Here is a 22249-nt window from a genome sequence, read left to right on the forward strand (position 1 = left end):
ATCTTGTGATGCCGGCTACAACAGTGCCATGCAAATGTCTGTTCCCACTTTCAGGTCATATTGTAAATAAGAAGTGGGCAACATTATCTCCTGCAAAATGTAACCAAACTTGTTTGTCTGAGCGATTGGCTGAAGTAGGACTGAGTGGACTTGTAGGCTTGAAAGTTTTACATTGTTTTATTTTTGAATGCAGTTATTTTTTGTACATAATGCTACATTTGTAAGTTCAACCTTCATGATAAAGAGATTGCACTCCAGTACTTGTATTAGGTGAATTGAAATATTCTCTTTCTTTTGTTTTTTACAGTGCAAATATTTGTAACCAAAAATATAAAGTGAGCACCGTACACTTTGTATTCTGTTGTAATTGAAATCAATATATTTGAAAATGTAGAAACCATCCAAAAATATTTAAATAAATGATAGTCTCTTTTTGTTTAACAGTGCGATTAAGCGCAATTATTTTTTTTAATCGCTTGCCAGCCCTAGTAAAAAGCCTTCAGGCCCAATGTACTAGTGAGGGCTTTTCTCAGGGTCAGCACTCAAACAGCCGGGCACGCTGTAGGTCAGGAAAGCAAGGTGCTGGGAGGCCGGAGAGGAGAGAATTCACTCAAAGTCTTTACACGGAGTTGCTCTCTTACGAATGATCTGCTCTAACTCAGTCACAAGTTCTGGGCTCGATGTAGGAATCACTGGCTGGGAGGAATCTCTGGCTTGGTGCATTCAAATGTACCTAGGGAGGTGGTAGAATCTCCTTCCTCAGAAGATTTTAAAGTCAGGCTTGACAAAGCCCTGGCTGTGATGATTTAGTTGGGGATTGGTCCTGCTTGAGCAGGGGGTTGGACTAGATGACCTCCTGAGGTCCCTTCCAACCCTGATATTCCATGATTCTATGATTCAGAGACTCAACCTGGCCGCTGGGGGTGCTGTTACCTCTGCTGGTGTCAGGATTCAGCTGGGAGTTAAAAGCAAGGTCCCATTATGGTCATTACAAATCCTATGGCTCTTCTTTAATGGGGGAGATCTGAGTCGGTTCAAATGACAGTTCGGGGGACTACAATTTGCCTCCCTCAAATGCCCTTTGAAATTCCAATAGGTGAGTGGATTCTGCTTCATCCATTCCCCTAAGACATCGTCTGCCCGTGTTGTGTGCTGCTGAACAGTTGTGGAGTTTCACCCCAGAGGTGGCTGCATGTCAGTAGTGGGGGGAAAGGAGTCCCATAAGTACGGTGTGGTTGGTAAAGCACTTTGGGATCCAACCTCTCGAGCAGTTGTATTCTTTATTACACTATTGTTATGATTGTCTGTGCTCGAGCAATGGAAATTCCTCTTCCCACTAGAGGTCACGGCTGCTCCTCTGCACAAGCGGCTGAGAATTACTTATTGTGCTTCGCCTGCACACTCCCTGGGGAAAGAATTGTCTTTTTGTGATATGTTTTTTATGGCATCTGGCACAATGGGGCTTCCATCCCTGAGGCAGGACTGCAGTGGAAAGAAATAGGGTAGAGCTGAGAGGTTCCTGTCCTGGATCGGGTTAGGGGTTGGTCTGGGGATGCTGCGCACAGATAGTAAGACAATCTCTGCCACAAAGAGCTCCCAGCCTGAACATCAGATGTGAAACAGGTGGAGAGAAACAGTAGGACGGCAACAAGGCAAGAGAGAGACCAGCCGGGTAATTCCTGTTCCTGGACTAACTTCCACTGGTGGAAGATACAAACTCGGAGCTCCACAGAGCTCGTCTTCAGGGCTGGGGGAGGACATCAGAGGAAACCCGAAGAAGAGCTCTGTGGCGCTCCAGAGTTTGTACCTTTCACCACCAGAAGTTGGTCCAAGAAAAGCTATCAGCTCCCCGCCTTGTCTCTCTCACATTCTGGGACCAGCCCGGCCACAACACCCCTGCCCCTGAGAAGGGAGAGGAACCCGGCCATCGGGGTACAGACAAAGGCAGCCACAGCCTGGGTCTTGCACCCACCACCTGGGAGAGATGAAGTGAAAGAAGACAGGGGCGCTGGGGGTGACAGCGCATCACAACGGCACCCAGAGCATTCAAGCAGATTTAAAGGTGTCTCTCCCCCCGCCCCCCCCCTCAACTTAAACATCACCCTGGTGGCGGAACTTTGTTCTCCCGCTGTAGTTACGAGCAGAGCGAGCCTGCCCGTCCCAGCCAGGCCAATGCAGGGTCAGACACCGTCTGCCCTTCACCCGGAGAGCTCCTCGGCCACACGGCCTGTTCGCGGCTCCTGATCGCAGCCCCCGAGGGGCGAGCACAGCTGTCGGGTTGCTCAGGGGTGAGCTTCTCTCGCGAAGGCTCCTGCAAAGACCCCAGCTATCCTGTCCCCCAGGAGCCTGCCCCCCCACAGCTGCCGTAACACCCCCGCCCCCAGCCACGAGCATGGGACCCCAGAGGTTGGAGGGACCGGGGCAGGAGGCCAAGCGATGCGTGCCACGCTCTGGGCCAGGCTCCTCGGGAAGGGAGAAGTGACGTCTGCACACGGGGTTGATTTGTCCCCCGAAGGGAGGATTTCCCAGAGAACAGGAGCCCTTTCTGAAAGGCAGGACGTCTCGCCGACTTGGGAGCAATTCTGGGTTTTTTACTGGGTTTTCTAGCACGTCTAAAAGCTACTGTTCATTTCCTGGAAACCCCCCCACCCCCAATCTCCCCTTAACCCAACACCTCACTTTGGGGGAAACAAAAATATTCGATCTCAGTTTGTGGCTGAAGAATGGACACACAATTCAACAGCGGCTGCAGTACAAATCATATGTCATCCACAGACACTGCGGGGCCCTGCAGCCTGCCTGTGGGAGCTGTAACAATAATCACAGGGCTGTGATGACATTGGGATCTTCAGAATAAACCCCCGTCTCCACCCTAACCCCAGTCCCTCCATTGCAGAGCGGGGGTGGGAGTCAGGTTCCCAGGGCACTGCTCTGGAGGAAGATCACAGCTTACCTCCTCCAGGGACTCCATGGCTGCAGCAGCCTTTGCAAGGCAGGTCCCTGCTCCATCTCCCCCTCTCTGTGCATTAGCTGAAGGGGGGAACCCCAACTCCCCCCTTCACACACATCATGTCTTCCCCCATGGCTCTTGCAAGGGAAAGCGCCCGAAAAAGCCAGCCCCCAGGAGAATGAAACTACACAGCAGGGGGGAGATCATACGCCTTATTAGCATATTGCTTCTGATTGGACAAGGGGCGGGAGCCCCGGAGGGGGAGGAGGGTCCACTTGCTCTGGCCCACGGCCCCAGGAAACCCTCATCCGCCTCTGCTCGTCTCGCTATTGGCCTAGTTTTACAAGGGGCTGCCTAAAAGCACTGGTGACGTCAGTGCAAACCAACATTCCAGACAGTGACGTCTTCGTCTTGCTCTATGGAGTGTACACCGACATGTACATTTCCAGCTGATTTCTTTTATAATTATATGGTAACAAGGAGAGAGTCAGCAATTTTTGCATAATAGTGGCTGTGTGACACTTTTGTATTTTTATGTCCGGCTTTGTAATCGAATGGTTTTTAAGTGAGGTGTAACTTGGGGTCTGTAAATCAGACTCCTGAAAGGGGTACAGTAGTATGGAAAAGTTGAGAGCCACTGCGATCCTTGGGCGAGCAGGGGCAGAGACTGGTGGGACGGGGAGAGAAGGGGCAAAGAAGGGCCTCTCTGCCCTGGGCACAGACTGGGGGAGGGTTGGAACTGTGACAGAGTGGGAATTTTCTGTACTATTTTGTATGAATCCTGTGTGCCTCAGTTTCCCCTATGTGCTGCATGGTTAAGTAGGTGGTGGGAAAAGGTTGTTTATCCTTTGTAGAGACCCAGAGATACAGACGTGGCCGACGCCTAGATGCCTGGGCCCCAGGGCCCCATGCCCATGGAGACCCCCAGAAGACAATGGCCACTCCAATTGCCCAGACATTTGGCACCCAGCAACTAACGATCATGGATGGCCCATCCTCTGCAGGAAGCCAGTGGGATGGGACCAGCTGGAGAACAAAGGGCTGAGGAGGAAGGCCAGGGGACAAGGTTTGCCCAGGAACAAAAAGAAAGGGCTGAAGAGGAGCCACGTTGGGGGTTGTTCAGTGTGGGGCCACTGGAATCGGGGACGCTCTCCTGAACTGGGACAACAAAGGGGTCAAAGGGCTCTCGGTTGACGCGGATGGACCATGCCGGAACTCTCAGTTCGAACCAAGGACTCTCTACGCTGTGTTCCAGACAGCTAATAAACCCTCCTGCTTTTACAACAGTGGCTGAGAGCCACATCAGTTTAAGGAAGTTGGGGGTACATTGCTCCCTTTGGGGGTACAAGTCTCCCTGATGTAAGGCGACTGTTGTCCACTTCCTAAAACTCAGTGGGGGTGTTTGGGTTAGCTAGCTCCCAGTACCAAAAGGAAGGGGAAGGGTCAATGGGAAATCAGGACCCTGAGACTGCCAGTCCCCAGGAACAATGGGGAGAGGCCAATGCGCCAGGTCAGCCTGATTGACAGGGCGGGCAGGTTACTCAGGGAGTCAGGAGGCCAGTGGTGTCCCATCCTCTGTGTGAGCCAGAATTGCCTGGGTCAGAGAGAGAGGGGCCGAGCTAAGGAGAAAGCAGGGGTCCAAACTGAGCTGGGGAACAGGGTCATGCCAGCCAGGGGGGCCAGAAAAGCAGCCCAGGGAGCATGTCAGTGCTGGGAACAGAGCCAAGAAGCAGCCAGCCACAAACCCAAGGGAACAAAGTTTCCCTGGAAATTGTGGAATGTAACTATCACTTGGCATTCATTCTCAACTCTGCCACACGCTTCTCTCCGGAATGGGGCCTCGGAGAGACAGCCCCATAGACATCTGGGGGCAGGGAGAGACCCAGGGGTGCAGGGAAAATGGGGGTAGGATGGAGGGAGCTGGAGAAAAGTAGAGATACATGGGGGGGGGGTGTTATGTGTTGGGACAGGGACTGAACAATTTTCAGTACATGCTGGGGGGGGGTGCTGGGGTGCCATTTGAGATGTGGGGGGCAACTTTAACAGGTACTACTTAGGCATCTGAAAAATCTAGGGTTTTTTTGCAGATAACTTGGAAATTAGCTGACAGGAGCACTGTATCTAATTCCTATGTAACTGTAACCCTTCTGCACGTCAGAGTTAGCAGCAACAAGGGCCAGGTTGAGTATCTAGGGGTTTCAATAACGCAATACAAAACCAGCTCGAGCCCCCACCCAGAGACCTGGGAGAATTACAAACCACCCCCGGGTGCCTCCAAGAGGCAATACTTCCCCTCTCGCAAGCACAGAGTCTGAGTGTAGCAAAAGCCTTTTAATAAAGGAGGGAAACAATGCGGCATTGTGCTGGGGAAACACCACCCACAGGATTCATAACACAACCCATGAGCAAAAGACCCACCCCCAAGTAAATCTGGCAGGGTCCTTTTCCCCTCAGGGTCTTGAGCCAGTGAGAAACGTGCAACCCATGCCGGGCTTACTGGGGGAGCTCCGGGACACTGGGGGGCAGGGGCTGGAACCCCCCCCTCCAGAGCCCCCCCCCGCCGGAACCCCGACTCATGGGCTGGGCATCGCCGTTTGGCGACCGCTCCCACTGAGGGGCCCCCTCCCCCTCTTCGAGCTGGGAGGGGCCTCTGTCTCCCCTCTCCCCTCCCCTTCCCCCTCTCCGGGCTGGGGGAGCGGGGGGGCCCTCTGTCCCTCGCCTCTAATTCCCAGGTTTCTGATGCTTGAGTTTTGCTGATGCCCATGTTCTGGAAGGGAAGGAGCTGTCCCTGCCCGGCAAGCCGGACCTCTGCCTGCATGAAGTCTCTGCTGTTTAACTGATTTCAGATTCCTGCCCCTGGTTGGAGCTGAATTCACACTGCTGTGGGGTGGCGGGGGGGGGCAGTCTCTCAGAGCCCCACAAGTCTTGTCCATCCCAGCAGCCTTTCAACCCTCTGGCTCTCTGTCTGTGCATGCTCAGTGTAGTCCAGGGGTCCTCAAACTGGGGGTCATGAGCTGTCAACCTCCACCCCCAAACCCTGCTTCATCCCCAGTCATTATAACAGTGTTAAATATATTAAAGTGGTTTTTAATTTATAACGGGGGGGTTGCATTCAGAGGCTTGCTGTGTGGAAGGGGTCACCAGGACAAAAGTTTGAGAACCACTGAAATGGTTCAATTTTTTTTTTTTTTTTTTTTGGAAAAATTGGGTGTTTGATTCAAGGCAACCTTTTGTGGAAAGTGTCGGCTTTAATAAAAAACATTCACTGTCTTCTTGGAAAAAAAACAAAAATTGTTCTGTTTTCAATCATTCTGGACTAATTTTTTCTGATTCTGGTAGAAGATTTTTGTGGGGTTGGCCATTTTTGTCAGAAGTTTTTCTTGTTCTAGCCCTCCTGGATGGGGAGAAAAGCTTGAAAAGGTGACCCCTAAAGGCTGCACCACCAGGAGATCAAGAACAGAACCCACAGTTGTTTTCAAAATCTCATCTTGTTTAAGCCAATCTGATGGTTTTGGGGGGCTCTGACTTGTGATTTTTGGTCACTGGGGGTTGGCCACATGGGCTAGAACCAGCTTGGCCAGGATCCAGATGTTAACCCCAGTGTAGAGGGCCCTGGCAGTGGCCCAAACCCAGCAGCTGTGGGGGACTCAGCAGTGTTACAGTTACTTTGCTCTGACACTCTCAGCCCTGGTGGAGCAGAGCCCCCGGCCCTTCCCAGAACACACCCACAGATACCCCTGCAATGGGGCTACAGAGCTAGGAGCGGGGCAGGGGGACCCTTGGGCACCAACTCCTCACCACACTCTCCTCTCCCTGTTCTCTCTCTCTCTTTCCAGATCCAGCCAGCCGGAGCGGGGTGGAAGCTCCTCCCGCCCCACAGGGACCCCTTGCTGCAGCTGTCGTGAGTAAGTGTTGGGGAGCGAACCCCTCTGCCAGGCCGGGATCTCGGTGTCTGGGGTGGGGGGATTTCCTGGGGGGTGTCTCTGTTCTGCGCACTCACAGCCCCACTTTCCTCTCTCTGTTAAATCTCCTGAGGTGGGATCCACCTTCCACCCCTCCGCTGACCTGCCTGTGCCCCTCTCCTCTCTCTGCCAGGCCCCTGCCTTCGCTTGGAGCTCTCGCCGGGGAGGGGCTGCTGCTGCTAACTCTGCTCTGAGCTCTGCCTGAGGATGGGGGAGATGCATTCGGCCCCTGGAGGGGTCAGGAACGGAAGGCAGAGAGCATCTTGCAGGGGTTCCTGTTTCAAATGGATCGCTGCACCCAGGGCCTGCTGCACTGGGAGAGCCATCGAGGGCCTGATTCTGGGAGCTGCCTCCTCTGAGAATCGGCCCAGAGACGCCTGGGAACTAGTTCATGGTTTGAGATTGTCTAGCTCGGCATTAGTCCAACTGGGAGTCCTGACCCAAAAGGGGGTTGCAAGGCTTTGGAGCGGGGAGGAGGGGTCAAGAGATCACAAAAATATTCTCAGGGGAGGGGGGCAGGAGGGGAAGAGGGCTACCACAGCTGCCCCTCTCCAGCTGCCCAGCTCTGAGGGCAGTGCCCCGCCCGTAGCAGCCCAGAAGTAGGGGTGGCAATACCATGCGTATATTTCTATGAGTCCGTACAGTTACTTGCTATGACTGTTTGGGTGTTGGGGTTTGTCATAGCCTTTCAAAGTGGGGCCAGCAAAACCAAAAGTTTGAGAAGCCCGGGTCTAGCTTATTCTGATACCTGTTGCTCCCAGCCTTCCCCCAGCTGGTTTTATAGAGCTGGTGAGGCTCTTCCTCCCCATCTAGTGTCCGATGCTAGTAAAGCAAGAGGGAAAAAAGTGATCCAGGCAACTACAGACCCATTCATCTAAGCAAAAAGAAAAGGAGGACTTGTGGCACCTTAGAGACTAACCAATTTAGTTGAGCATAAGCTTTTGTGAGCTACAGCTCACTTCATCGGATGCATTCAGTGGAAAATACAGTGAGGAGATTTATATACATACAGAACGTGAAAAAATGGGTGTTATCATACACACTCACTTCAGATGAGCTATTACCAGCAGGAGAGTGGAGGAGGGGAAAGAAAACCGTTTGTAGTGATAATCAAGGTGGGCCATTTCACTCTCACAAATCTTGGGAGACAGGCCAGTCCTTGACTACAGACAGCCCCCCAACCTGAAGCAAATACTCACCAGCAAACACACACCACACAACAGAACCACTAACCCAGGAACCTATCCTTGCAACAAAGCCCATTGCCAACTGTGTCCACATATCTATTCAGGGGACACCATCATAGGGCCTAATCACATCAGCCACACTATCAGAGGCTCGTTCACCTGCACATCTACCAATGTGATATATGCCATCATGTGCCAGCAATGCCCCCTGCCATGTACATTGGCCAAAATGGACAGTCTCTCCGTAAAAGAATAAATGGACACAAATCAATGTCAAGAATTATAACGTTCATAAACCAGTTGGAGAACACTTCAAATCTCTCTGGTCACTCTGACCTAAAAGTTGCTATATTACAACAAAATGACTTCAAAAACAGACTCCAACGAGAGACTGCTGAATTGGAGCTAATTTGCAAACTGCATACAATTAATTTAGGCTTGAATAAAGACTGGGAATGGATGAGTCATTAGACAAAGTAAAACTATTTCCTCATGTTTATTCCCCCACCCCCACCCCCCACTATTCCTCAGACGTTCTTGTTAACTGCTGGAAATAGCCCACCTTGATTATCACTACAAAAGGTTTTCTTTCCCCCCCCCCGCCCCCGCTGGTAATAGCTCATCTGAAGTGAGTGTGTATGAGAACACCCATTTTTTCAAGTTCTGTGTGTATATATATGTGTGTATATTTCCATGGTATGCATCCGATGAAGTGAGCTGTAGCTCACGAAAGCTCATGCTCGAATAAATTGGTTAGTCTCTAAGGTGCTAAAAGTACTCCTTTTCTTTTTGCGAATACAGACTAACATTGCTGTTACTCTGAAACCTATATAAATCTCCTCACTGTATTTTCCACTGAATGCATCCGATGAAGTGAAGTGAAGTGCATCCAACTATACCCTTAGCCCAGCAGAAGAATCTGTCCTATCTCGGGGCCTCTCCTTCTGCCCCTGCACTTATTCCCTTCACCTGGGGATAGGTTCAGTTCAGCTACTACCCCTTTCATGGCCATCTCACCCTGGGACAGCCTGAAACTGGAAACCTGTGCTCGAACAGGAACTGTTTGCTAGGAAAGGTGCTGAAGACACAATGGAAGAGGAAATCCTTTGGACGGGATTGAAATTATTCCAAAGGAAAGTGAATGAGAGAAAATGTCCAGCGTTACCCTCCTAGCGAAAGAGAAGAATTAAGGTCAGAAGGGACCATTCTGTCCATCTTCTGTGCAACACAGGCCCTAGAACGTCACCGAGTGCTTCCTCCAGAAAACCTACGACATGGGACTGAGCCAGAGCACGTCTTCTGGAAAGACATCTCCATGCATTCGAGCCAGCTGGTCAGAAACAATCTTTCTTCTGCAGTGACGTGAAGTTAAAGGACATGGAGACGAAGAAAACCTCGACTCGGGTTGTTGCTGGAGTTGAAGCAGAGACGCCAGGACAAACACGGCTAGGGCCCAGGACTGACAATCAGCAGATCTGCCGTTTTCTATTGCTGGCTTTTTGACCATGAGCGAATCTCTTTGCTTCTCTCTGCCTCAGTTTCCATAACTATAAAATAAAGCTAATCAAGGTTCTGTTTTTTTCTCTCCTCTTTTTCAAGGCGGGACACTTAGAAACATTTGGGGCCTGTCTACGCTACCAGTCCAGAGTGTATTTGTAAGCTGATGACCCCCACATGTTGTTCAGAAGCTATGGATGACACAAGCTCCTAAGGTTGTTCTGTGCTTAGCCCCTATGACACAGCTGGGCTGGGCGGCCTTTTCTTACTGTGCTGTGTGGAGCAGGTTCTGGGCACGAGGGATATGAAGAGGCTCTCGGGGACTAATTCTTGAAAATAAATATCAATGAACTGCAACCCAAATAAAAAATCACTGCTGCTAACATTGATGGGTGATGAAATAGTAGTAGCGTGGTAATTAATGATGAGGACAGGGCAGTGACACAGAGCAATTGGATCCCTTGAGAAGCTTGACCCATTCAAAGAAAACACATTTGAAAATAACCAAAGGAAGGGTCATATAGCTAGCAGCAAAGCATGCAGGCCACACCTACAGAGTGGGGAAGTGTATCCAGGAAAGCACTGACTGTGAAGAGGATTTAGGGGCCATGCTGGGCAAGCCATTCAAAATGAGCACCCAGGGTGATGCTGCGGTGAACAGGGCTAACGCCATCATTAGATGTATGAAAAGAGCAGTGAGGAGCATAGGGAGGTGACACACCATGAGGAAGACTGATCATGGAATACTGCATCCAGTTTTGGCTTCCACCTTTGAAAAACGATTTTGAAATCTTGGAGATGGGGCAGCAAAAAGCAATAAAACATTTCAAGGGCTGGAGAAAAATGCCTGCTTGTGAGCCATTGAAAGAGCTCAGCCTGTTTAGATGATAAAAAAGATCAGGAGGTGACGTCATTGAAGTGTTGAAGTGACTTCATGGAGAGAAAATATCAGGTATTAAAGGACTCATAAATCTAGCAGAGAAAAGCATAACAAGACCCAGTGGCTGGAAACTCAAAAGAGACCAATTCGTATTCAAAAGAGGGTACACATATTCAACCGTGAGGATGAGTCACCAAAGGAACAAACTAGAAAGGGAAGTGGTGGGAATTCCCCACCTCTTGATGTCTTCTAATGAAGACTAGATGCCTTTCTGGAACGTGTGTAGTCAAAAACTAGCTCCTTTGCGCTACAGAAAGCATGTGATATGCAGAGGGTCAGATGACATGCTCTAATTGTCTCTTCTGTCCATAAAGTCTGCTAATTTATGAAAAACTGAGCATAGCATGGGGAGAAGCCTCTGATGTTTTACTGTGTGGTTGGTGTCATCCCCACAAGGAAGAGTCATTGAGTGGGGTGATCCAGGGGAAGCAGCTCAAACATCCAATGTGGCTGGACAGGGGCAGGACATCAGCACTGCAGGGGAGGGGTGGGTGTGGCAGTGACATCACAAGGGCCTTTGGCAGGACCTCAGCCTATTGGACAAAGGTGGTGGGGAGGCGATGACCTCACAGAGAGATCTTGACATCAGCCAGGCAGGACAGGGGTGCAGGACAGGGGCAACCTCGGAGATCCCTGTGGCTTTGCTTCAGCACATCTCCTTCTCGAGGTCTCTCCTGGAGGACTGAGAGAGCATTCACTTGCACGTACGTGAGCGCAAGGAGGACCCTCTTCGGAGTTTTCTCCTATTCTTTTAGTGGTTTTGCTCAAAAACAGACGTCCCTGTATAGAAGGTAAGAGCCTCGGAGAAGTTTGGAACCTGCTCAGTCTGATCCATGAGGTGCCGGCTGATTTTTAGGAAAGGAAACCACTAGTTTGTGGGGGCAGCATTTTATTTCCGACCTAGGACTTTGTCCCTTAGAATTACTAGGGACATTGGGGTTTCTCCTTTTTGTTTTCCCTTTTCCTCTGTCCCTCCTACCTTTCTCTTCTTGCTTCCTTTGTCCTTTTGCTCTGCTCTCCTGCCACCACCAGGAGCTCTGTGGGTGGGGCGGGGTCCGGGGGGGTGGTTGTGGGAGGCCCTCACAGAGAGGTGAGACTGGACTAGTGCTCCGAGAGTGATCCCCTCGGTGGTGACCAGGGCCATTCTTTGGGCTATTTGATGTGAACTCTTAGCCTCCCACCCCTCAAAGTCCCAACCTTGATTGGCTGAGGAGGGGGGTATTAACAGGGAGGAAACTCTGGTCTTTGTTGTTCTCTTTTATGACCAAGCAAATAAGTCACAACCAGTTAGATGTTTGACCAATGTGGACGCTGCTCTCCATTCATTGTCTCGGAGCAGTTCATGATCCTCTCGAACATTCCAATTCTTCTGAAATAATTGCTGAATAATTACTAGGAACAATTGTTGGTCTGTAGCTCATTTGAGAGCAACTCTGCTACTGACTGGCTGCATCAGCTAAGACAAGTCACTGCTCCTTTCTCAGACTTCGTTTCTCCTTCTGTCAAGGACGAATAACAATCCTCTCCCACCTACCTCGCTATGGGTGGATGCTGGGGATCCACTGAAGAGTGTCACTCGGAGCAATGCAGACTAGGGGGTGTCCTATCACACTGAGCCATAGCAGATTATGACCTAATATTCGATTGGATTTGTATTTTATTGTTTTGAAATTGTGAAGAGCAGCAACTACTTAGCTCAGACTGAAGCATCTCATCTAATTTTCTAGACCACAGTGTCTCTCCTTTGTGTACGACGAGACAGTTTAATGCACCATGATAAACAGGAGATGCTCTTCTTTTGCAAACAAATATTTTTGCAAAGAATTTTCCTCCTACTTGTTACGATTTCAAGAAACAAAGTGGTTTCGTCTGAATGGATTTTCTGACAGAAAACGGTTTCCATGAAAATGTTCAGACCTTATTTCCTGGGCTTTATCCCTGCCTCCGGGGGGTTGTTGTCTGTTAGTTAGAACAGGAGTCAGGACTGTTGTCTTCTCTTTCTGGCTCCGTCAACTGCTTTGCTGTGTGACACCTTGGGTAGGTCCAATGGGAACAGGGTCAATTCTCTAACTCCAAGCAGCAGGGAGCCTGGGTGACATAAGGGATGTTAAGGCCGTCTGCGAAGGAGAAAGGGATGTTTCCAGGTGTTGAATGTCAAGACTTCTAAACTTTGCTAAAATGGCTAGTCTCGAGAAACAAGAACTAGTTGGGGCCAAACTTTAACCATTGTCTTTTTTAAAGCCCATTCAGGGATGTGAGTCCCAGAGAGCCATAGAGAGGGGGAGCAACTTGCCCGAAGTCCCACAGATCAATAGGCAGCAATGGAAGCAGGAGTGACCCTCCCTCTCAAAGTCAGGGGGACCAGCCATTAGGGCCTGGTTGCAATTGCCAGCTGTGGGAGAGAGTGTGCGGCAGTGGTTAGTGAAGGGGTCCATCCATGGCTCTGACACTTGATGTGACCCTGAGCCGGTAGCTGAGGCCCGTTTGCTATCAGTAGAGTTGGGGTCCCATCACTACAGCCCAGCGAGGTTGGGAGGCTCCAGGAAGGTGTGTAAAGTGCTGGGATGTCAGGATCCTGGAGGCGCTGTCACCTCCGCCCTAGGGCAGTGTTCGGCACCCCCCTGCTGCTGGCTGAGTTTCTCCGTCCCTTGGCAATAAGATAGACTCTTGTTTTCACAGCCAGTCAATCGCCCTCGTGTCATCACCCTGCCTGCTGGCTGGGCAGGGTAACTCCTGAGGTCACCACCCTCTCCAGCCTGCCTTGGGCTTGGAGAGAGTGAGGAGGAGGGCGAGGGACGTCTGCTGACCCTGAACATCCGCCATCCATCATCCCATCACTGAGAGCAAGTGTGTGGCATTCGGGTTCCTCGGTGTCTTCCCCTGTCTGTCTTGGGAGAGGCAGAAACAGGGGAAGAGAATATCTCCAAAGGGGGATTTCATTTGCAAACAGCCCCCAAGAGCCCCTCACTCTTAGACCGGGCAGGGGCTTCTCCAGAGCCGTCTCCAGTGTGTTTGGAAAGGTTCCAGCAATGGTGCTCCCAGCCCTTCCCTTGTGGGACACTGTTCTCCAGGCTGACAGTCTCTGAGCTGGGCCAGACCCTGTGAGCTGCTGAGCCTGGAAATCAATGGGGAACGAGGAGGGCCCTGGTCTTCCTGTGCCAAGGGTCTCTGTGACTTTGAGGTGGGGAATGGTTTCCCAGGAGAAGTCCGGACTCCTGGGTTCTGTTCCTTCTCTAGCCTGGGTGGGAGAGTGGCCTGGGATGACAGGAGGGGGCTGCTTGTCCAGAGTAACCGATGGTCTTTGGGACTGACCCTATGGATGAGACTTCCTGGCTATTGCAGCTGCACGGATTACAAGGGGGAAAGCTGGGAGCAGATCATGCAATGAACTCCTGCCCGTGTGTGTAGATGGCACGCCCTGCACTCCTGTGGGGGCAGAGGGGGTGGCTGTGGTTGGAGCAGGGAGGAGGAGGGACGGAAAAGGGCCAGGAGTGAAAGGCTGCCTTGAGCCCAGACTCATCCCTGCTCCCCACTCACTTCCAGGATGGCCAGGCTCTTGCGGATGTTGTGGAGGAAGGTTCTGCAGGTGGCCCCAGAGCCTGAGGGAAGCAGCTGCCATCTTCCCAAGGGGCAGAGCAAGCCCTGCGTCCCCGCTGGCGGGGAAACAGCTCCCGTCCAGGCCAGACGGCGGAAGTGCCCGGCCTTCTGGAAAAGGACCCCGGCTCCCGGCGCAGGCGCCGAGCTGGGAGAGGCCCCGACCAGGCCCCAGTGGAGCTGGCCCAGGCTGCGGTTTGGCAGACAGGACCCAGCCCAGGAGGGGCGCCGGGCAGGGTGGCTCTGGGGCTTGTTGTGTGGGCAGCAGCAGCCCCAGGAGCCCAGCCCTCCTTCCCATCAGGAGGCCTCGTCCTGCCCGGTCTCTGAGGCCCTTCCAGCCCCTGCCGGCCAGGAGGGGGAAGGTCCCTGTCCCAGCACCGGCAGCTCAGCCTGGGACAGCGGCAGCACCTGGGCCTCTGGCAGCAGCCAGGCCGACGGGCGCCACTGCTTTGTTCCAGGTGAGGAGCCAGGCTGGGCTGAGAGAGGGCTGAGGACGGGATGTGAACACCCTGGGCCCAGACGCTCTCCCAGGGATATGGGCGGGGGGGTCCCCAGCCCAGGTGTCTGGCCTGAGCCCCGCGAACCCCACGGACAGCAGCAGCCATCACACAGCTGCCCCTTCCGCACGGGGACCTGGGGGTGGAGGCGTGAAGAGCTGCTGCCAATTGGTCCTTGCTGTTCCGGGGCTAGGGGAATCGGCACCTCCCCTGGAGTCCTGGGCAGGGGAGGGGGGTTCTGCTCTGGGCTTCGGCAGCTGTTGGGGGCTGAAGGCATCCCTGAGAGGGAGGTTTGGGGCCCCATCTGCCCTGGGTGCCTGAGGTGGGAAGGGGGGTCTTGAATCCTGCTCTGCCCACCACGCCCCTGTCCTTCCCTCCCTGGTGCAGGGACCCCCCTGGATTCGGAGCAGGAGGAAGGGGTGGACGTGGCCAAAGATGAAGCTGCTCTCAAGGTCATCCGAGAGCAGCTCCAGTGCAGAGATAAGGTACAAATGTTCCCCACCTGGGCTGGAACCAAGATTGCCCTGTCCCTTCCCAGTATCCCCACCCCCTACCAAGGGTCTTGTCCTTCCTGATCCACCACCCGTAATGGGGCCCTTTTACATCCATGATGTGGGACCCCCAGATGGGGGTTTTTGTCCCACAACAGCCGAGGTCGTCTCCCCCCACAGGCACTGTCCCAGTTCCTGATCCTGCTTGCGTAGGAGTGGTGGGGGATTTGGACAATCGGCGGGTCCCCACAATCTCCCATTGAGGCCTGAGCCCTAGAGCTGGTGTGGGTGGGGCAGGAAGGTCCCTTGCTAACAGGTTCTCTCTCGCTATACCCCACTCCTGGTGGGTCCAGGATGAGGGGCAGCAGCTCCTGTTCCTTCAGGCCATCTACCCTGCATGTCTGGCTGCACGGGAGAGAGGGGAAGACACGCTGGAGCCGCGCTGCTGCAAGGCGGCTGTGGTGAAGAGGATCGTGGTGAGTGAGACACACCATATGGCAGCTGGCGAGAGGAGAGAGACATGGGATTGGCAAGGGTATGGCCAGGCTAATGGGTGGGGGCTGGGTACTATTGGAGGTGGCAGCAGAGGACAGGGATTGCTGTCGCTGAAGACTTGGGAGAAGAGAAGGGAGAAATTCGGAGATTGGTGGGTAGTGGGCAGGGAGGGAATTGTGGGGCTGGAGGGCAACTGAGAGTGGGGGACAAGGAATTACATGGTCCCAGATTGGTCATCGGGATGGGGCTGAATGGGGGCAGTTTTGAGAGGGAGGAGGAGAGAAGGGGATTGGGGGTGAGCTGGGCAGGAATCCGGGAAGGGGGACAAGTCGGATGGGCAGGAAGGAATCGGGGGAGCGGGTGGTGGCGGGGGATCTTGCTGGCCATGTGGGGCACTGGCTGTGTCATCTCCTCACTGGGAGGTGTCAGTCGGGCCTGAATCTTACACCCTCCTTTGTCTCCTTCGCGTTTCACAGGAGCTCATCGAGGAGCTTCCCGATGACTCGTCACCCAGCGCCGTCCTCGCCCACTCCCTGGCTGCAGTGGGCAACCTCTGGTACCGAGACAGCCCCACCCCCCCACCCCGCCGGCTCCCCTCACCCCAGTGCTGCTCAGGCCCAAGGCTGGGAGTCACCGTCACTCTCCCTCCCAGGTCACCTCCCAAGAGTGGCGCCTTTGGCAGAGATGGTGGGGTGGGAAGGGTCACTCTTTCCTGGCAGGGCTCTTCTTTTCACTCCCATAACATGACAGGGGCCTTGGGGAGGGGCTCACTCCCAGGCTCAGATACAGGAGGGGCAGCAGGCTCCAGGGAACAGGAGCTATTCCTGTCCTGCCACTGTCTGTCTGGGACGCCTTGGCCTTGTCATTCCCTAGCTAAGTGCCTCAGTTTCCATTCTCGCCAGCCTGTGCCTCTATCCCTGTGGCTTGGTGTCCGTGTTGGCGACAGTCCCACTCCCGTACTGCACAGTCTAATACCAGCTCCTCTCTCTTGCCAGCACCATGAAACCTGCCCTGGAGCCAGCCCTAGAGACCCACCTCTTGCGAGCTGCCCTTCACTCCGTCTTCACCCTGGGCACGCAGAAGGACACCACCGACATCCAGGTACCTCCTCCTCCTCCATCCTCTTACTTTTCCAGAGTGGTCCTTTGTCCCTGCTCCCTTGATTCGCTGGAGCTCCAGATTTAGGGGTGGGGTAGCGGAGTTGGAACAAGCTGCAGGGTTGGATCCTTCCCTCCAGCAGGGAAGAGATTACCCCTCCTTGGGGGATATCTTTCTTTCTTTCTTTCTTTCTTTCTTTCTTTCTTTCTTTCTTTCTTTCTTTCTTTCTTTCTTTCTTTCATAAGCTGTGTTTTACCCAGAAGCCCAGCTTCCATCCATAGCAACTTGGCTGTTTCATACTCTTCTGCCTACAAGGCCCTCTGCAGAGACCTGCTAAGCTCATGGATCAAAGGTCCAGGGTCATCAATTCTTGCGAATTGCCTGCAGTGGGATGTGAAGGAGAGAGGACAGGATATGTGTTTGGAGTCTCCCCAGTGCTTCCCAGAGACCCCTCTTCCCATCCAATGGCAGGTGTAGACCCAGGTTCCCTAACTCTGACCCATGCTTTGCAGGCTCTGCACAAAGTCATCCCAGAGGTCCTGGATGCCATGCTGGGGAATCTGCTGGCAGAGTCCCCAGACACAGACAGGCTCCACTTCATCTTGGAGGTGAGCCCCATTTCACCTGAACTCTTTGGAGGACTGGTAAGGAGAGACTGGAAGATCCATTTTCTACTGTGTTCTCCTAGCTGGGTCCCCAGTGGGCCGTCCTTGGTTGGGGAGGTCAGTGCAATGCAGTGTCAGGTCCTTCCTTCTTGAGGGACAGAGGAAAGAGCTGGGATTTCAAGCCAGAGCTCTGCCTGGTTCTGCTGAGCACTAACCACAGGGCTCCTGGCTGTCTTGGGGAGTGAGAGTCTGAAAACCCACCTTTCCCCCACCCCTCCAACACACACACCCCACGAGATTTGGGAGATGGTTCTCAGAGAAGAGGCACACGATCATTTCCTAGGGAAACAGGAGGAGCCCAGGGAATCAGCCCTTCCCTCTGATCTGCTCTGAAATTCCTGGGGGGATTGTGTTCTCAGTCACTCCCTACATCCCCCCAAGGATTTTCATAGCAGGGAAGGGCCGAGAGTTCAGTCTCCTTTCTGGTGAACTGTTCAGGAATCAGGAGTTCTGGGAGGATGGGACCAGCCCCGACCCCGAACATTGTCCCAATCTAGAGAGACGCTGACAAGTTGTGACCTGCAGGGTACAAGCTGTGTCCTGGGGGAAAGAATCCCCTTCTAAAGCTCTGCCATCAAGGCCTCAGCTATTCCCCCCTGAGCAGAATGTCTCAGGCCCCTGGGGCTGGGGGCGTGGGGGGCTCATTTGCAAAGCAGGTGCACCTGGCCACTGAGTCTGACCTGCCTCCTTTCCCCACAGAATATCAACTTGTGGGTCGTGTCCAGGGTGTCGCAGGAGCGAGCCAGGGCCATCAGGAGCAGCACAGCCCTGCTGAGATACACAGTCTCCCTCCCTGAGTTTGACGTAAGTGACCTCCGACCCCAGCTTGCTGGCTCCCGGCGGAGGCAGGCTGGCTCCAGCGGGCTGCAGGATCGGCTGCTGCCGGGGCTGTGGCTTAGGAGGGTTCTCCATAGGGAGGCAGAGTCAGAGCAGGGACTGAGCTCGGCTTGAGTCAAGTTCTTCTTGTCCTGGTTCAGTGTTGTCCCTGGGCCTTTAAGGAGCCCATGCTCCACCCCTGCTTGGCATCCCAAAGCAGCTCCGGGCTCTCTTGGCAGCAGAGCAAATGAAGGGTCGATCTCAAGCTCCTCTCCCCCAACATCTCCTGCAGAGGAGCTAAGGGGAAGGAGCCCTCTGGCCCAGGGGAGCTGACAGGAAAATGCTGATGGAGTCCCCTCTCCTCTCCCTTCCATTAGATCTCTGCCGAGTTCCCTAGGATGGGGCACCATGTGGCCCAGCGGGCTCTATTTGTCAGCGATCCAGACAAGGACATCAGCCGGCAGGCCAGGGAGGGGACTTACCGGCTCTACCAACTGCTGCTCCAACAGAGGGGTAAGGAACCCAGCTGGGACACGGAACCCAATAGGGGACTGAGAGTGACCACAGGTGGATAATGGGACCCCAGACCATTTCTCTCAGACTGACCCCAGCTGGAGGACAAGCCTCTCTCTGCCTCTGTTCTTCTCCACTCCACTGTGGAGCCACCAATGGGATTGGAAGGACACAGAAACTGCAACCAGAAGGAGAAAAGTCTCTCTCTCTCTCTCTCTTCCAGGGCTGACCATACATGACGCGGAAGATCTCTGGTGCTATGACTGGCACCAGGACAGAAGGCTCTTGGGCTACAAGAATACAGCCAGAGTGGGGGAGGTAAGGGCACTGTGCCAGGGCATGACACAGCTCAGAGGGTGTGGCTGGCTGGGTTCCCTGCAGTGGATGCCTCCTGGAGACAGGAAAAGAGCCCACTCCTTATTTCCAGCTCAGAGTTCCTCATCCAGCAACCAGTGGGACAGGCTGGTGCTAAAGGTCCCACGTTGGAACCTCGCTAGTTGCCGTGATTTGAGTGTCTTACATGGCTGCATTGCTCCGTGGCATAAGGAAGATCCCCGGGTGGGTGAGTTAATATAGGACTATGGCTCTGGGTGTCTCTCTGTACCTTGTCCCCCTGGCTGATCCCCAAGTGTCTGAGAGGAGAGCCCTGAGTCAGTCAGTCACGATTGCTTGATCAGACCCTTGTTTAATTTCCTGCACCCTGTAGAAGCAGAGAAAGGAGGTGGGCTTTGCCCAATTCCATTGCCGGTCAGGAAGCAGAATGCCCCAACCTGGGAACTGGGTAGGGGACATAGTGAGCTCCAGAGCCAATATGGACCACATGCACCTCCCTCATGTCTCCAGACACGGCCAGGGAATGACAGAGTATCTGGACCTCAGCCACTGTTCCAAAGAAGCACATTGTCACTGAGCCAAGTTGCGGCTACTTGCTGCACAAGTAGAAAATGAAAGACACCCCCCGGCCCTGTCTCACAACTGTGGTGAGAATATCCAAACCTTCGAACACACTGTAACACAGTGCCCTCAGCCTGGAGTCAAAGGTGAAATGGGTGATTGCCACAACATCACAGAGGAGGCCCTGGAGCGGCTCCTGGATCGACAAGGGCATTGACAGAACGCTGCTCCACAGACGCCCCGTGAGAGAGACTGTGTGAGCTTGTCCCGCCTCCCACAAGCTGAATTGCTGCAGCGGAAGAAAAGTCTCCGAGGAGCGTCTGGGATGGGGACTGGGCCATGAGTCTCCTTGTCCTTGTCAGGCTGCAGGTTGGATTCCCCTTGAAGAAACCAAGGAGATGCAGAGGCCATTCCCAGCAACGAGAGAAATCACTCAGCTGGGGTGAAGAGACCTTTGGTCCGTCAGCTCCAATCCCCTCGCCCCACACAACACACACACACACTCCTCTAGCCGCTGAGGTGCAGGAGATCTCTCTGCTGGAAGCAACACAGGGTCCCCTGTCGTCTCGGTGCCCTGCACAGCAGAGTGGGCCTGCTCACACACATTAGAGATCCATTTCCAGCCCATCCTGGCCCCTGCCAGAAATTGCCCTCCCGAAAGAGCCACTGGAGGCTTTGGTCCCTCAGCATCTGCCACCTTTTTATAAAGGGGCTTCCCTGAGCCCTGGGACCCTGAAAGCCTCCTGGGGAATGAAGTGCCTTGGCCACAGCAGCTCTCTTCCCCGCCCTTTGGGGCACTAGACACCATTGTACCGCCAGGACTTGGAGGCTGGCTCTGGCCAATCTGCTAGAGTCCCGTGTCCTCTTGGTTTTAGGTCTTTGGAAAATTCTTCTCCATCGGTCAGAAAAGATCCTTCCTTCAGACAGCAGTGCTGGCTATCCATGACCCTGTGCTGCGTGTCAGCCAGGCTGGGCTGGTGCTCGTCTACTCCCTCCTGGGAGAAACCCAGCAACTGATGGGGGTCACGGTAAGCAGCTGCAATCGACTCAGGAGCTTGGGGTGGGGGCCAGGGCCTCATTCCCATCCTATCGCCATTCGCTGGCCTGGTGGCAAGGAGCCTAGTGGGGACTTCTGGACTTCATGGACTTCTCTTCTTCGGATGTGGTGCTCTGCTTTCACTCCTGGAAAGGACAGGAGAGTCCCCTAAGAGCCCTCTGGGAACCTTTCCTGCCCCACAGAGCTGCCCCCATTTCCCCATAGCCTAGTGTCCATGTCACCTGAGCCACCATCGAGAGTTGCTCCCTTCCCCGGCAGCCTGGGAGGCCAAGGACTGACTGGTGATGGTGACCGAGCAGGAAGGGCTGAGGCACATGGGCGTGGGAAGCTGGTGTTGCTGCTGGTAGGGCTAGACCCGCTCTCGAGAGATTGGGAGGATTCAGTCAGCAGGGGCTGCTGACCTGCCTCATTCACCAGGGCTGCCATCCTGTGGTTTCAGCTTTTGTCACTGGGGTGACTTGGGGAAAGGTCTCAACCTCTCCCCATCCCACTTCACTGCTGCCAGAATCCCTCCTGCACCCTGCCACCCTGCTAGAGCACCCTCTCTGCCGTACCTGGGTGGGGATGGAGGTAGGGGTGGAGGAGAGGGTTCTACGAACTTGAGCGGTGTCCCCAGCTGGGTTGGAGGTGGAACAGCTGTCAGGGGCACTGATGGGGAGGTGGCAGGAGCTCACCCGACAAGGAGGGGGGTTGGCACTGGAGGTCACTAGAGAGGACAGCAAGCCTCCATCCTGGGCGTCAGGAGGGTGAATCCACCACTCAAACATGAGCAGCTGCTGGATGGAAATGATGGTGCTCGTTCCAGGTGCCCTTAATCCTCCCTGATTCCTGGGGAGTGTCTCCGTCTCTGACATGTTCTCGTTCCCCTGCAGCACGAGGATGTCACAGCCAAGGTCATGGGCCAGCTTCACATCATCAGGCACTTGCACCAGATGCCCGAGGCGCTGCAACGGCTGTGGCTCGTCTGATGCTCTTAAAGGTTCCCCTCCCTGTTCAGCAAGTCCCGCTCCCTGCTGCAGGTACTGCTCTGTCTCACTGTAAATGCGGGGCTAGTGGAAGCAGAAATGGAGGCCCCTGGCACTCACAGAAATTCTCTGCCCTCTCTGTGGAGCCGGGTCCTTCCCTTGGCCCCCCAAATTCCTTCATCTGGGGCAGAAGCTCTTTCCCTCCCACCCATACCCCTCCCCTCTTTCCTTGAACTCACCCCCATCCCATTCCCCGTGCTCCCAGGCAGAGATCTGCCAGCCCCATATGGCGCAGAAGGACCTTTGGGTCAGGGCTACAGACTGTCTGCCCAACTGAAGCTCAGGAAGCTCCACATTTGAGGAGGTGAGGATGGGACAGAGGCTCAGGGCTAGCTTCCTCTCCTGCCCTTTATTCTTCCTTTGGCCCTTCTATGGGCTCTCAGAGTCTGACATGAAGAGGAGCCTCCTCCCCCCATGTCTTCTAGGCCCTGGGGTGTGTGACAGCCTCCCAGATGGCTGCAGTCAGAAGCTGAACCACCTCAGGGAGCAGTGGGGGCAGGTCCCTTGTCTGAGGAAACCAAGTAGTGGTAGTTCTCAAAGAGGCTGAGAGGGAAATCCCGTTCCCTCA

This window comes from Eretmochelys imbricata, chromosome 14 (genome assembly GCF_965152235.1).
Source record: "Eretmochelys imbricata isolate rEreImb1 chromosome 14, rEreImb1.hap1, whole genome shotgun sequence".
NCBI classification, from domain to species: Eukaryota; Metazoa; Chordata; order Testudines; family Cheloniidae; genus Eretmochelys; species Eretmochelys imbricata.